At 36.8% G+C, this 15625-nt stretch overlaps 1 protein-coding gene across 6 annotated transcripts in view; it reads left to right on the top strand.

The window, feature by feature from the left end:
* Nucleotides 1–15625, top strand: part of LOC110256428 (uncharacterized) — a 1007420-nt gene that overhangs the window by 231069 nt on the left and 760726 nt on the right. For all 6 annotated transcript variants that reach the window (XR_014824871.1, XR_014824872.1, XM_084991378.1 and 3 more), the window contains one exon: nucleotides 15240–15328. The gene's annotated coding sequence lies outside the window, so the exon portion shown is untranslated. The remainder of the gene's footprint in view (nucleotides 1–15239; nucleotides 15329–15625) is intronic.

Below are 15625 nucleotides of genomic sequence, written 5' to 3'. Positions count from 1 at the left end.
TTAGTGTTTAATGGGTTTCAGTTTAAGAAAATAAAACCTTTGAGTTCCCTGGTGGCTCAAGTGAGTTAAGGATCCAACATTGTTACTGATGTGGCTTTGGTCACTGTTGTGTCATGGGTTCTATCCCTGGCCTGAGATTTCTGCATGCCATGGGCATGGCCAAATAAATAAATAAAGTTCAGGAGATGAATGATGCTGATGGTTTCACAGCAATATAAATGTAGCTAATGCCATTGAACTATACACATAAAAATGGTCAAATTGGTGAAATTTATGTTATAAATATTTGGCCATAATAAAAAAAGTTTCATAGAAAGATGAAGTGTAGACCCATTTGTAGTTTTTATTAGAACTGGTGATATTTACAACTTTTTAATAATATGCCTTACTAAGAATAAGATATCCTTTCATTAATCATTTCTTATGCTTCTTAGTAGAATGTTGACTTTTTCTTCATATAGGTTCTGAACATTTCTTGTCTTTCTCTTTTTTGGTTTGATTTTCCTGCTATAATTCTGAATAAACTTTTTTTCTTCCATTTATTAACTGGTTCTTGTTTGAATATAGTGTTCAATTCCTTTATATTATTTTTTAACTATCTTCTTTTCCCCATATTTTTCTCTAATACTCAGTTCATTCATTCCTTCAAACAAGTATTTATTGAGCATAATTTAAGTGTAGAGAAACATTACCATACTCTTGTCCTCAAGAAACTTACAGTCTATCTGAGAAATTAAAAAAAAAAAGAACTTTAGGGGAAAAAAAGACAGAAGTTAGCCCATATTCCAGACTTAGATTTTCTAAAGAAAATAAATCTTATGGAATTACATTATGAGCTCATCTCACTAAATGAATACGACCTATATAAAATGGCATGCTAACCTTCATGAGATACTTTCTATTTCACCTTGCATTTTACTGTAATTGTAGCAGAAAAAATAAATGCAGGAAGTCACTTATTGAAGAGATGGTCTCACTAGGCTCCCTGGAGGACCTTGATGGTTAGGGATTTGTGTAGCACCCATGGGCAGAGGCTGCAGATCCTCTTCCTTGCTATGGGACTATTGACCACATTGTGGTCTCTTTCATCTCAGGTGTAGTACATCTCATTCTTGAGTGTGTACCTCAGTCATGGTGGAAAAGTGTAAAAACTTTTTCCAATACACAACCTGTTGTGGAGCTCATCTACTGGTACTTTAAATAAACACTCAGGTAATTCTGATGCAGATGAGCCATGAACCACGTGACTCTCCTGTTAACTTCAACTACCACTTCCAAATTACTTTTTACTCAGCCTGGTGGTGCTCTAAGACTTTTCTTTGTAAGTGTCCAATTTCCTGTTCTAATTGTGACACTTCGATATAATGGACCCCATCTGAGGCAGTGCACACACTGACTCCTGTCCTTTCTCAGTACAGTTTCATTTTCTGCCTCCATTCTCCTCTTTAGAATTTCTTTAGTCCCTCAGTACTGTGCCTAGTGCACCTGGTTTTCCCTGACTATAACAGCTTCTCCAGCAATCCCCAGCTGCCCTGGCACGCATCATCCCACCTTGGCTGTTTCAGCTGGGTTAAAGCTGTGGAAATCCTTTTAACCTTAGGAGTTCCTGTCACAGCTGTCCACATACTACCACATTCAATTGCTCTTCATGTCAAATTTACATATTCTACACTCCATGGAACCTACTGGGACAGTACTCCTCCCCATCCATAGCTAGGTTGATTTTTACAAGCACATCACAGTGCATTTTGAATCCTGTCATTTATTTCTGCAGATGCCACCATATCCAATTATTCTTCACTCCCAAATCTATATAATCTACATTTCAAAGAACCCACTTAAATCTTTTCACAGTTCAAATTATGTTAGTTTTTATTGATTATTGATTAAAATTTTTAAAGTCCCTATATATATAATTATATATATATAATTTTAGTGGTCTTGTCTATTGATAAAATTGAGACATAACATGGTAATTTTGGTTGCCTAGTTATTTATAAAAATGGCATGTCATCTGTGCATCCACTATATTTTCAATGCTTAGTTTCTTAATGTAATGAAAAGTTTATATAGAGCTGCCCATTCCTATTGTTGACTTAAAAAATATGCACAACCTAAAAGTTAAGAGTTAAGTTTTACTTGGGGCAAAATGAAGATGACAGCCTGGGAGGAAGCATTTTAGATTGCTCTGCAACACTGCTCCAAAGAGGCAGGGGGGAATATCAGTGTATGTGAGACTTGGATGAGAGGAGAAGTACATGCAGCTGAGCACACATTTTACAGAAGGTTTCTGCTAGTCAAACGAAGGCTACTGCTACTCACGAGGAGCAGAGGCCACTATGAAGGATTTCAGTGCTTTTCTCAACATGAGGAGATGCAAGAATTGGGCTCATAAAATCTTCAACTGAAAATATCTAACTATCTGAAGAGCTGTTCTGCCAGTTGTCCCAGAGAGCAGAGTGCCTCACTCCTGATCTCCACCCTGAGCTCCTTTCAGGGTGTGTTGAGGGTCAGAAGCTGCAGTGGCTCATGATTCAATCCGTGTAGAGGCACATGGCCAGTGCCAATCTCCAGGTTATACTGTCTAACTTTCCATGTGGCCACCAATCAGATTCATGGTGAAATCTGGATAAGCTATTCTTACAGATGTCTAGTCTGTTCCCTTCAGCTTTGAATAAGTGGTTCTCAATCTGTGCCAGCCTCGGGCTCTCTCTGACCACTTTCCTCTTTCCACGTCTTCCACGTTCCCTCATCCCTATCTCCACTTTATCCTTACACTGAGTGAGTACCTGACATTCCTAAGGCAGTCTTAATGTTGGGGCTGGGAGGTGCGAAAATGGTCTGCCTTGGTGTGTTGAGTAACAAAGAAATATGTGCAGGAAGCAGTCCTTTATCATCATCATGTATTATCTTACTATTAATCTTTGAACAAGGAGGTTAAGCTGATTGTCCACTGTCAAATAGCTTCAACTCGTGAGGACTGTCTGCCGCCTTTCATGACCATTTTGGCACCCACTTGAAAATTGTGATTTTTTTCTAAAGGAGTCCTAGGAAATCTTAGCCTCCTCACTGATATATAGCAACCCAACATGTACACATGAAGAGTGGTACACTGACCAGTTATAACTAGATAATGGCCCAGTAGTATTCAAACTCCTTCCCAGTGACTGTGACCACAGCCACTGAACTCCCTAGTCATTTGCCTAAATGCCTCCATCTTCTCAGGAGAGCAAGCCACCAGTACAGTTTCCTTCATCTTCACTTCTATTTGCACATCAGCATTAAATCCACCTCAGGCAAAAAGGGATCTAAGACTTGGCACATTCTTTTTCAAAGCTTTCTGATCTATGTCCTGAATCAGATCAAAGGAAATAGGAAAAAAGCACAAATTCTTAACCTAGATCAGGGTATTGACATTTGGGCCAGGTAATTCTCTGTTGTTGGGGACTGTCCTGTGTCTTGTAGGATGTATAGCAGCAACCCTGTGTCTCTACCCGCTATATGCCAGTAGCACTCCCCCCACCTTGCGAACAGTATAACAACCAAAAATGTCACTAGACAATGCCAGATATCCCTTGAGGCATAAATTTGCCCCTGGATGAGACCATTGCTTTAGACAAAGTACAATTTAAGCAATGCAATTTCGGCATTTTTTCACTTAAAAATGTATATATTTTATTCTTTGATTTGTTTTTAAGATAATTTACATGACTTTAGAGAATTAGCAAGTGTTCACTCTTGGTCTAAAAGTTGACATATAACACAGAAGTTATGAATTGTCTCAAAAGAATAGAAATGCTGAAATAAAATAAGGTGCTCCAAGGGTTTCCATCGTGGAGCAGTGGTTAACGAATCTGACTAGGAACCATGAGGTTGCAGGTTCAATCCCTGGCCTTGCTCAGTGGGTTAAGGATCCAGCGTGGCTGTGAGCTGTGGCGTAGGTCGCGGACGCGACTCAGATCCCATGTTGCTGTGGCTGTGGCATAGGCTGGTGGCTACAGCTCCGATTGGACCCCTAGCCTGGGAACCTCCATATGCCGCAGGAGCGGCCCTAGAAAAGGCAAACAGACAAAATAAATAAATAAAATAAAATTAAATTAAATTAAATTAAATAAGGTGCTCCATGCAAAAGAGCCTAACCTAGGCTACATGCATTTAATGTTAAGTGCCCATTCAATAACATATTAAAACAAGTTGTTTGGACTATGAATTAACCCAAGGGGAAAGACAACATAAAGCATTTCTCTAAGCCAAAGCTATTGTCTTTTCTGATATCTAGTTTTTAAAGCTAGCATTTATTACTCATCTGATAAAATGCCTCACATGATATCTGTGTGTTCAATGAATATCTGAGGAAAGAATACTAGTTTAAAGAAAAAAATGTGTGTATACACGTGGGTGGGTGTGGGGCATGTTTCAGTCTTTTGCCTAGTTCTTAAATATGCTCCCTCTCATATTAGGATCTGAAGTGTGATCAGCATATCTGTATCACCAAAGAGACTGTTAGAAATGCAGAATCTCAGGCTTCACCCTTAACCTACTAGATCCCAGTTACCAATTTCAGTATTACCCTCAGGTGATTCTTTTGCAAATTAAACCTCGCTAAGCACTGCCCCTAAACATTAGTTTCTCAGATTATTATTCTGGGAAAGATTCTATTAAAAAAAAATCTGAGAAAGAATGGGTTAAGTACAGTCATACAGGTTCTTCTACAACAGTACTTCACAGGAAATATTCATATTTAAATTCTGACTTTCTAAGTTGGAAAGTGGTGGAAGATGTTAAGCAGTATTTTCCAAACTTATTTGATGATGGGAAAAATTTCTCATTGACTCCCTTTGGAAGCTGTTGCTGTAGTTATATGTTACAAGTATTCATCTCATAATTAGGTGGCAGCTGGATCTTAAGTATATACGTTAATCAGATAACTAATTGTGGTTAATAATTACTGATGGAGTGGAAAGACAAAATAGACTTTCTAGAGAAGAAAAAACTAATAAATATAATAAAACAATACAAAAATAACAGTAAAACATAACTCCTTAGAGTACTAACTTAAATTTAAAAACTATTAACAAAGTAGCAATTATAAGAAATAGTAGTTGAATCACAGCATCTAGTATATAAAATTTTGAGAGGCATCAAAAGGGAGAGCCTTTTTATCCACTCCCTTGAATCTGTGAGGCTCTGTGACTGCTCTGACAAACAGAATTGGAATTAGTGCCGCTGCCTCTAGGAAACCAGCTGTCAGAAGAAGTGTGACTAACCTCAGACCACCATGTTGTGAGAAGCCCAAGCCATGTGGAAAAGTCACATGTAGCCACTTGTGGATAGGCCCAGCTGACCTCACAGCCAACTCAATTCAGTATCAAGATGGCCCTGTGACCGCATTATCTTGAATCTTGAGCATTTAGCTCAGTTGAGCCTCAGGATGATTGCAATCCCAGGCAACAACTAAATGCTAGTGCGTGATGACTCTAACCAGGAACTGTCTACCTAAACTCAGTTGATCCACAGAACCTTAAGACAATAATAACTTGCTATTTTACAGCACTACATTTTGCAGTGGTTTGTTATGCAACAATAAAAATTAATCACAACAACAAAAATAAATAAAATTTTTTGGGGGAATGAAATTTCCTGAAGTTAGTTTCAAGATATTTTTCCATAAATATAGTTTGTACTGTTTGTGAAATTTTAAGTATTAGAAAGATTTAGATAAAATTAGAAATTAAAAATATCTTTTTAGGAGTTCCCATTGTGGCTCAATGGGTTAAGAATCTGACCAGTATCCATTAGGATAAGGGTTCGATTCCTGGCCTCGCTCAGTGGGTTAAGGATCTGGCATTGCCATATGCAGTGGTGTTGGTTACAAACTCAGCTCGGATCTGGCATTGCTGTGGCTGGCAGCAATTGTGTAGGCCGGCAGCTGCAGCTCCGATTCAACTCCTAAACTGGGAACGTCCATATGCCGCACCTGTGTCCATAGAAAGAAAAAAAAAAATCTTTTTAAAAAACACTTAATTGAGGTATGATTGACACAAAAAACTGTACATATTTGATGTATACAATTTGATGAGTTTGGATATAACACCTGTGAAGCCATCATCACAACTTATGCCATAAACATATCTATTACCTCCAAAAGTTTCTTCCTTCTTGACCCCAAAAATAAACAACCTTATGTTGAATAAAAGTATTACAAGCTTATCATAGAAAATATGTATAGTACATAATAGTATAAAAAGAAATTATATAATCTTACTATTCATGGAGGAGAACAGATGCCATTTTAATTTATTCCCCTGAAGCCCTCTTTTCTGTATATTTATGTGTGTGAAATGTTAAATAATGTCTATACTTCCTTTTATTTTACCTTTTTTTTAATTTAACATTATACTGTGAACATTTTCTTAAGGTATCTAAAGTTAATTAAAAACATGTTATTTAAAGAATGTAGTAACCCCTCTAGATGAAATTTATCATAATTTACAAATTCATCTTTAGTGAGAGATATTTAGGCTGTTTATACAATTTTATCTTTATAAATAATGTTCAGAAGAAGTTATTATTTGAATAAAATTCTAATTATTTTCTTAAATTCCTAGAATGGAATTATTGCTTTAAAGCAAATAAATGTTTTGAAGAACAATATAAAAAATGAGAGGTTTTAAGTATATACTATATTCTTCATTTTTATTTACGCTTTCTTAGAACTATATCTTTCATTTTATTATTTAAAGCAAAAGAAATGTTTGACTTAGAAGTTATCACTTTATGTGTATATAGGAAATGTACTTTCTTAATGAGATTTTTTTGTGTGTTGAATTCATAGTCTTCACTGTTCTCAAAAAACTCTGCCTTATTAGTTTTATGGCAGGAGCACCTGGCCTCTTGGTTGACTCTACCGCAATGACTGATGGTGATCAAACGACATTCTGTAATTCACTGTCAGTTGATAGATATATAATTATTCAAATAAAAGAGAAAATTAATGGTTCAGAATTCACCAAAAGCTGTTTTTTTTTTTTTTTCAGTGAAATCTTGGAAAGCTCCTCAGGAGACTCCTAATTACATATTATGTGGATCATCTCTAAGTGTGACTGACATGGGTTTTCTTGCCATTGTTCAATCACATCAGTCTTTTTTGTTTAACAAGAGGTGTTTGTTTTTGTTTTTCATTTTAGGGCTGTACCCATGGCATTTGGAAATTCCTAGCTGGGGGTCGAATCAGAGCTGCAGCTACCAGCCTATGCCACAGCCACAGCCAACACAGGATCCAGGTCACATCTGTGGCCTACACTGCAGCTTGCCTTAACGCCAGCTCCTTAACCCGCTGAGTGAGGCCAGGGATCAAATTTGCAACTTCATGGATACTAGTTGGGTTTGTATCTGCTGAGCCACAATGGGAACTCAAACAAGAGGTTTTAGATGGAGAAAAAAATTCTATGATTAAATATTCTGAATGATGTTAATGATATGATTATAAATGTGTAATGAGAGTAGGTTATATGCATTTATACACAGGGATATTGGATATAGTGAGATCTTTCATAGTGGTTCATACTTTGTGAACTTTATTCTCCATAAAAATGTGTCTAAAAAAGTTACAGACTTGGCTATAGGGCTTTTGGCAGCAAAGAAGAAATTGAATTTGCCCCTTACAGGCTATTTACTCTCAATTGCAGGGTACGAGGGTAGATGATTAGGGTCACTGTGTTTCAGGTTTACTCTCTTTCATTGGATATTATTTCTGAGAGCAGCTTGAGTTAGAACAGCAGGCGAAGAACAGTTTGTCAAAAAATCATTTTTTGAGGCTATTTTGTTATACGCCTTTCAGGTGTGAAAAGCCGGTGGAGTATCTCACACAGGGTTTGGCACATAGTAGGTGTTTAATATTGGGTTTTGATCAGTCCTGTCATGGCTTAAGTATATAAACAAAGGCCTAGGGAGTGAGTGAATTTATCATGCATTGGGACAGTAAACCAGTATTAATTTAAAAGGATAGCTTGGTGTAAATCTCTGAAGTTCTGAAAGCATGGATGTGAAATTCTTGCCCTTGGCTTTGTTGTAGTTTAATTAAATTCTTAACCTACCTGGCTGGTTGTCTTTTTTTTGTTTGTTTGTTTGTAGTTACAGTTCTTAAAGGATTTTGACTGTTTTTAAGAAATGGCTCTTTAAGAATACACTAATTTTTAACCCCAGTTGAATTCTAATCTGACCAAACAAATAAAAAAATATGAGGCTGTTATAACTGAACTGTGGCTGAATTTTTTATTTTTATTTTTAAAATTTATGTATTTATTTATTTCTTCTTTTTAGGGCCACACCTGCAGCATATGGACATCCCCAGGGTAGGGGTTGAATTTGAGCTGCAGCTGTCAGCCTACACCACAGCCACAGCAACATGAGGTCCAAGCCATATCTGTGGCCTACACCACAGGTGTAGCCGGAACCTTAACTCACTGAGCAGGGCTAGGGATTGAACCCGCATCCTCATGGATACTGGTTGGATTCATTATTGCTGAGCCACAATGGGAACTCCTGTGGCTTAATTTTCAAAACAAATGGAATAATTCTCGTAGAAAATTTGGAATCAATAGTTATCTACCTTTCTCATTTCTGTCACCTCTGCACAAAACATTGACTGAGTAATCTGAGGTATTCTAGAAATAAAAGACATTACTAACCTCAGCAAAGTCAGCTCCATTTATATCACACCTTTTTGACAAGTCCAGACCTATGTTTGTACATAACTGTGGCAGGAATATTCCCTTTGATAAAATAATAGATTATGATAAACTTTAAAAACCTGTTTTTGTAGAAGGTGATGGATTACTTAGTTAAACCAGAAGTAGAAGAATTTCTAGCAAAGTTATTTGGAATGCCCAAAGTGATTTATTTCCCAAATAAAACTGAATGATTTGGGTCGTTAATAAAAGAAAACTTGGGAATCTATTATTTTAAATATTCGTATTTGTCATTATTTTAAATGTTCATATTTGTCTTAACAGTTCTACGAACTGCACATTGAAGACATCAGTCATCATTATATGATACCATTGTATCCAACTTTGCTTCTAATTATTTGTTTCTAGTTGGAGGCAGTAGTACCTCTGAACTCATCATAACTTTTCTAAATGTGTATGTTTTCTCCTCCTTCTGTACCCATGCCTCTTCCCCACTCTTCCCACTGATGACATTTTAATACTCTTGTTTCTAATGGTTATGGTGTTCCCTTAAAGAACTGTGCTGGCTTAATTGTGCAGATCCTAATTTCTTGTACCTCTTAATTATACTAATTCCACATATTAACTTTATCAGATTCTAAGACAATTTTCCCACCTACCTGAAGTTGATGGGGGTGGCGGAACTTTATGTTGTTTATGTATCTATTTCTGTTGTAACCTTTGAGGGACAATATTACACCTCTTGAGTGCCAGGACTTGATTTTACTTACATTGGGTATTTGTTTCCTAGCATATAGTCAGAGTTCAATGAATTGTGTGCTGTATAAATTTGTGATTCATGATACTCAACATGTAAGCACGAATCCAACTCAGGGCCTTTGCTCTTGAAATTCTCTCTGCTCAAAATGCTTCTTCTGTATGTATCCCCATGGCTCATTTCCTCATTTTATTCAGATTTCTGCTGAAATCTGAGGTCATCACCTCTAGATCTCATCACCTCTAAAGATGAGCTATCCTCAACCACCAAATCCTAAAGTCTTAAATAGCATGTGCTCATATGTAAATTCACACATACTCTCATTACTTCTTTGTTTTTGGTTTTTCTAACAGGGTTTTCCAGTACCTTAAAATTTCATTTACTTATTATCACATTAGAATGAGCCATCTCTTTTTTTCCCGCATTTTTTAAAGTTAAACTATATTTTATTGAAATATAGTTTACAACATTATGATAATTTCTGCTGTACAACAAAGTGATTCAGTTGTATATGTACACATATTTAAAATTCTTTTCCCACATAGATTATAACAATATTGGGTAGAGTTCTCTGTGCTATACAGCAGGTCCCCACTGGCTAATCATCCTATACACCTCAGTGTGCATATGCCAATCCCCAACACCCAGTTCATCGTTCCAGCCCACCACCTGCCCCACTTGGTTACCATAAATTTTTCAAAGTCTGTGAGCCTGTTTCTGTTCTGCAAATAAGTTCATTTGTGTCCTTTTTTTAGATTCCATATATAAGTTATATCATCTGATGTTTGAAAAAAAAAAAAGGAATGAGCTATCTCAAGGGAAAGAGATGTGTTCATTGCTAGCATGTAAAAGAGGTATGGCATATTGTATTCATTTGATAAATACTAGCTTAACAAGTGAGGAAATTATCACTACCCATCTCCTTAAACATATACATGCACGTACTGACCTATATACTCATGAAAATTAAAGGCAGTATTTTTCCTGTTTATTGTTATATTCAGGCAGTCAGTGTTCAAAATATTTTTTGAATGACTGAATGGATATGTGACCTATATACTCATGAAAATTAAAGGCAGTATTTTTCCTGTTTATCGTTATATTCAGGCAGTCAGTGTTCAAAATATTTTTTGAATGACTGAATGGATATGTGTTACATTTGTGACTAGTCAGTTGATTTGCAGGCATGTTTTGTGCACTGTATGGAATTATAGCATACCAGGTAGTTTCTTTTAATCATTACAGTGCTAAAAGGAAATACCTTCTTTGCTTTACATCTATTCTTGTTTCTATAAGTTAGCATGAAATTTTAAGAAGTGGAAACCTTAAAGAATTGTTGCACTTGATTCTGGAGGAATTCAGTGATTTACTTTACATTTTAGAACCTTCAATTCCAACTCCAGAACCCTCTACTGCATCCTTCCTCCCTCTCCCAGTCCTGACTCAAACTTGCATTCTTTTTAATTTTTTTGGATGCAACCACGGCATGTGGAAGTTTCCAGGGCAAGGATCAAACTTACACCACAGCAGCAACCTGAGCCACTGCAGTGACAACACTAGATCCTTAACCCACTATGCCATAAGAGAACTCCTCAAATTTGGATTCTTACAAAACCTTGTTTGTTAGGGGCAAATGACCCAGCCCTCTGCTCCTCAGATCCCTCTCCAATGCATCTATGTCCAGGGTTAGCTGATAGAGGGTGGACATTTTTCGGTCAAAATTCAAAGAACAGGAAGTCCTAAAACACTCCCGGTGGCTACAGAGGCACATTAAAAGGACAGTGCAGCAGAATAAAGAAGAAAAAGGTCTATGAAAGTTTTACTTAGCTTTCTTTCTAATTCTCAATTCTCATCCTACAACTGCATTTGAAATTATTTTAGGGCTTTAGGTGACTGCAAACTGAAATTGGGAACTTTTCCAAACTGGTGCCATTTTTTTTTGTTGTTATTGTTGTTACCCTATTCTTCTTCAAATGTAACAATTTTAGTTGAGTATACTGTGCACATGGACATCTTAGGTGCTTATGTTTGTAAATGATGAATATACAGAAATTTGACAGTGGCAGTTGGGATTAGCTAGCACAAAAGTGTGTAAATAAATGGTATTATTTCATTCTTTTTAAATGGCTAATATTCCATTATTATGTATGTGTGTATATATCTCTTTCTCTATATATTTTTACAGTGTATATATACACTGTACAAATGTGTATATATACACACACCTTATCTTTTCACTCATCTCTTGATGGACATTTAGGTTGCTTCCATGTCTTGGCTATTGTAAATAGTGCTGCAATGAACATTGGGTTGCATGTGTCTTAAAATTATGGTTTTCTCTGGATATATGTGCAAGTGTGGGATTACAAGATCTGTACAGTAGTTCTATTTTTAGTTTTTTAAGGAACCTCCATAGATTATCATATTAAAAAGTAAGCCAGAGAAAGACATATTACATGATATCACTTATATGTGGAATCTTAAAAAAAATGATACAAATGAACTTATATACAAAACAGAAATAGACCCACAGACATAGAAAACAGATTTATAGTTACCAAAGGGGAAAAGCACAGGTGGATAAATGAGGAGTTTGGGATTAAAATATACACACTACTATATATAAAATAGATAATCAAGAAGGATCTATGCTATAGCCCAGGGAACTCTACTCAATATTCTGTCATAACTTATATGGGAAAACTGAAAAAGAATCCTCTCTCTATCTGAATCACTTTGCTGTACACCTGCAACTAACACATTGTAAGTGAACTATACTTCAGTTTAAGAAAAGTGTGTATTTTAATGGTAATGTTATTTTTATTTAATAATAATTTTGTTAGAAGGCCCAGGGAGAGTGGAACAGAAGAGAGGGAGGGCCACCTGCCTGTAGGTCTCACCTGTGACAGCACCATTCCTGGACTCCAGGGCTGGGCTGAGGTGCGTGCCCATCACTGGGTATACGCACAGACTTGGTGCAGAAGCTTGCTCGATCCCGACATTGACCAAGCAAGCACTTTGCCTGCTCACAGCGCACGTGCGGGTTCGAAGGGCGCAGGCGCAGGCACAGGCGCTGGGCGTCAGTAGCCCAAGTCAGGTCCAGGATTTCTTGCAGCTGAGGCCCCGCGAGTTACTTAAACGAGTGGAGCAGCTCCCTCAGGTTCTTTCTGTCTGGAAGTGTGGCCCTGCAGGTTGTCACTGCCCTAGGCTGTGCTCCAAGCCTCGGGGAGCTGGGCGCTCGCGTGTCTGTGAGTCTGTCTACCTTGCGAGTCTGTCTACCTTCTGTCAAGTCTCCAGGTAATTTTTTTTTTTTTTCTTTTTATGGCATATGGAAATTCCCAGGCTAGGGGTCAAATAAGAGCTGTAGCTGCCGACCTACGCTCCCAGCCATAGCAACTCGGGATCTCAGCTAAATGTGGTACCTACACCACAGCTCATGGTAACCCTGGATCCTTAACCCACTGAGCAAGGCCAGGGATCGAGCCCTAGTTGAGTTCATGGATACTGGTGGGATGCTACTGCTGAGACACAACAGGAACTCCTCCAGGTAGCTTTTGACAGGGTATCAAATGAGGCCGTGGGTGAAATATATTTCTTGACTGAATTTATAGTACGCATAAATTTCCTCTCAGCACACATCTCTTAAGTGAGGTTCTGGGGAGGCGGTTTACTAGAGGGAAGTAAGTATAGCCAGTACATAAAACTGGCCTGAAATTGTGATTTCAGCTAATTAAATGTAATTCTGATAAAATGAACAATATAGGCCTTTTTTTTTCTGTTTTAGTAACTTATTTTAAAGGTTTTCTTCAATTTTTTGTTTTAGTTGATTTACAGTGTTCTGTCAATTTCTGCTGCACAGCAAAGTGACCCAGCTATACATCCATATACATTCTTTTTTAAACATTATCCTCCATCATGTTCCATCACAAGTGATCAGATACAGGTCCCTGTGCTATATAGCAGAATCTCATTGCCTATCAATTCCAAATGCAACAGTTTTTGCATCTACTAACCCCAAACTCCCTATCTATTCCACTCTCTCCCCCTGTCTCTTGGCAACTACAAGTCTGTTCTCCATGTCCATGAGTTTGTTTTCTGTAGATAGGTTCACTTGTGCCATATATTAGATTCCAGATATAAGTGATATCATATGGTATTTGTCTTTTTCTGACTTACTTCACTTAGTATGAGTCTCTAGTTCCACCCATGTTGTTGCAAATGGCATTATTTTGTTCTTTTTTATGGCTAAATAGTATTCTATTGTGTATGTATACAACCTTTTCTTTACTTTTTTAAAGTTTTCTTAATTTTTATTTTGTAAGTTTTTTATTTTTTCTTTTATAGTTGATTTACAATGTTCTGTCAATTTCTGCTGCACAGAAAAGTGACGCAGTCATTCATGCACACACACACTCACACAAGTATGTATATACATACATTCTTTTTCTCTCATTATCCTCCATCATGTTCCATCACAAGTGGTTAGATATAGTTCCCTGTGCTATACAATAGTATCTCATTGCTTGTCTACTCCAAATGCAATAGTGTTCATATGCTGACCCCAAACTCCTAGTCCCTCCCACTTCCTCCTTGGCAGCCATAAGTCTGTTCTCCAAGTCTGTGAGTTTGTTTTTTTTCTCCAGATAGGTTCATTTGCACCATATATTAGATTCCAGATATGAGTGATGTATGGTATTCGTGTTTCTCTTTATGACTTACTTCACTTAGTATGAGAGTCCCTAGTTCCATATATGTTGTTGCAAATGGCATTATTTTGTTCTTTTTTATGGATGAGTAGTGTTCCACTGTGTATATATACCACATCTTCTTAATCCATTCATCTGTCCACAGACATTTAGGTTGTTTTCATGTCTTGGCTATTTTGAATAGTGGTGCAGTGAACACAGGGGTGCATGTATCTTTTTCAATGAAAGTTTTGTCCACATATATGCCCAAGAGTGTAATTGATGGGTCATATGGTAGTTCTATATTTAGTTTTCTGAGGTACCTGCGTACTGTTTTCCATAGTGGTTATACCAGTTTACATTCTCACCAATGGTGAAGGAACGTACCCTTTTCTCCACACCCTCTCCTACATTTGCTATTTGTGGACCTCTTAATAATAGACATTCTGACAGGTGTGAGGTGGTACCTCATAGCAGTTTTGATTTGTATTTCTCTAATAATTAGTGATGTTGAGCATTTTTTCACCTGCCTTTTGGCCATCTGTATGTCTTTTGAGTAATGTTTCTTCAGGTCTTCTGCCCTTTTTTCAATTGGGCTGTTGGTTTTTTTGCTGTTGAGTTGTATAAGTTGTTTGTGTATTTTAGAGATTAAGCCTTATTTTCTCCCATTCCATGGGTTGTCTTCTTCTTTTTTTTTTTTTTTTTATGGTTTCCTTTTCTGTGCAATAGCTTGTCAGTTTAAGTAGGTCCCATTGTTTTATTTTTGCTTTTATTTCTGTTGGAAGACTGACCTAAGAAAACATTTGTACGGTTGATGTCAGAGACTGTTTTGCTTATCTTCTCTTCTAAGAGTTTGATCCTGTCTTGTCTTACATTTACATCTTTAAGATATTTGAGTTTATTTTTGTTCATTGTGTGAAGGTGTGTTCTAGTTTCATTGATTTACATGCGTTTTTCTCCACTTACAGCATGAAGTATTGTCAGACATAGCCCAGAATGTATTAATCTTAATGTCTTTCCTCATGAAAGAAACTTGTCTGAGTTACTGCTGGTTACCTGAATTTTGAGATTTTTTTTTTCACTTATAAATTCTTTGATTTTTCTTAGGGAAAACCATTTTTTGAATGCCTACAATGGAAATGTGCTGACCTCTGATAACCAAGTGTACAAGATATGTTCTTTGGGGCACAATTCAGGTATGCAAGATATATTTATGTGTGTGTGTATATGCATATTTATATTTTTTTATTTTATTATTTTAATTCTTAATTCTGTAATTTTTTTAGTGGTTCTATATATAATTCTCATATATTTTATATCTTGAGTTGATATCTATTTGTAGCATGCTAGTCTGACAGGGTGGGAGAAATCTAATCCCAGTTAGAGGAATAATTGAGGGCGATTAAGAGGCACACACTTCCAGTTACAAAATAAATGAGTCATGGAAATGAAATGTACAGCATCGGGAATATAGTCAATGATAATGTGATATT

This window comes from Sus scrofa, chromosome 13 (genome assembly GCF_054392235.1).
Source record: "Sus scrofa isolate SSC_HxYL_T2T_F1_AM1 chromosome 13, Sscrofa_HxYL_maternal_Yorkshire_Landrace_v2.0, whole genome shotgun sequence".
In the NCBI taxonomy this organism is placed as follows: domain Eukaryota; kingdom Metazoa; phylum Chordata; class Mammalia; order Artiodactyla; family Suidae; genus Sus; species Sus scrofa.
The sequence above is the reverse complement of the archived record's forward strand: the minus strand, read 5'-3'. Positions and strand labels throughout refer to the sequence as shown.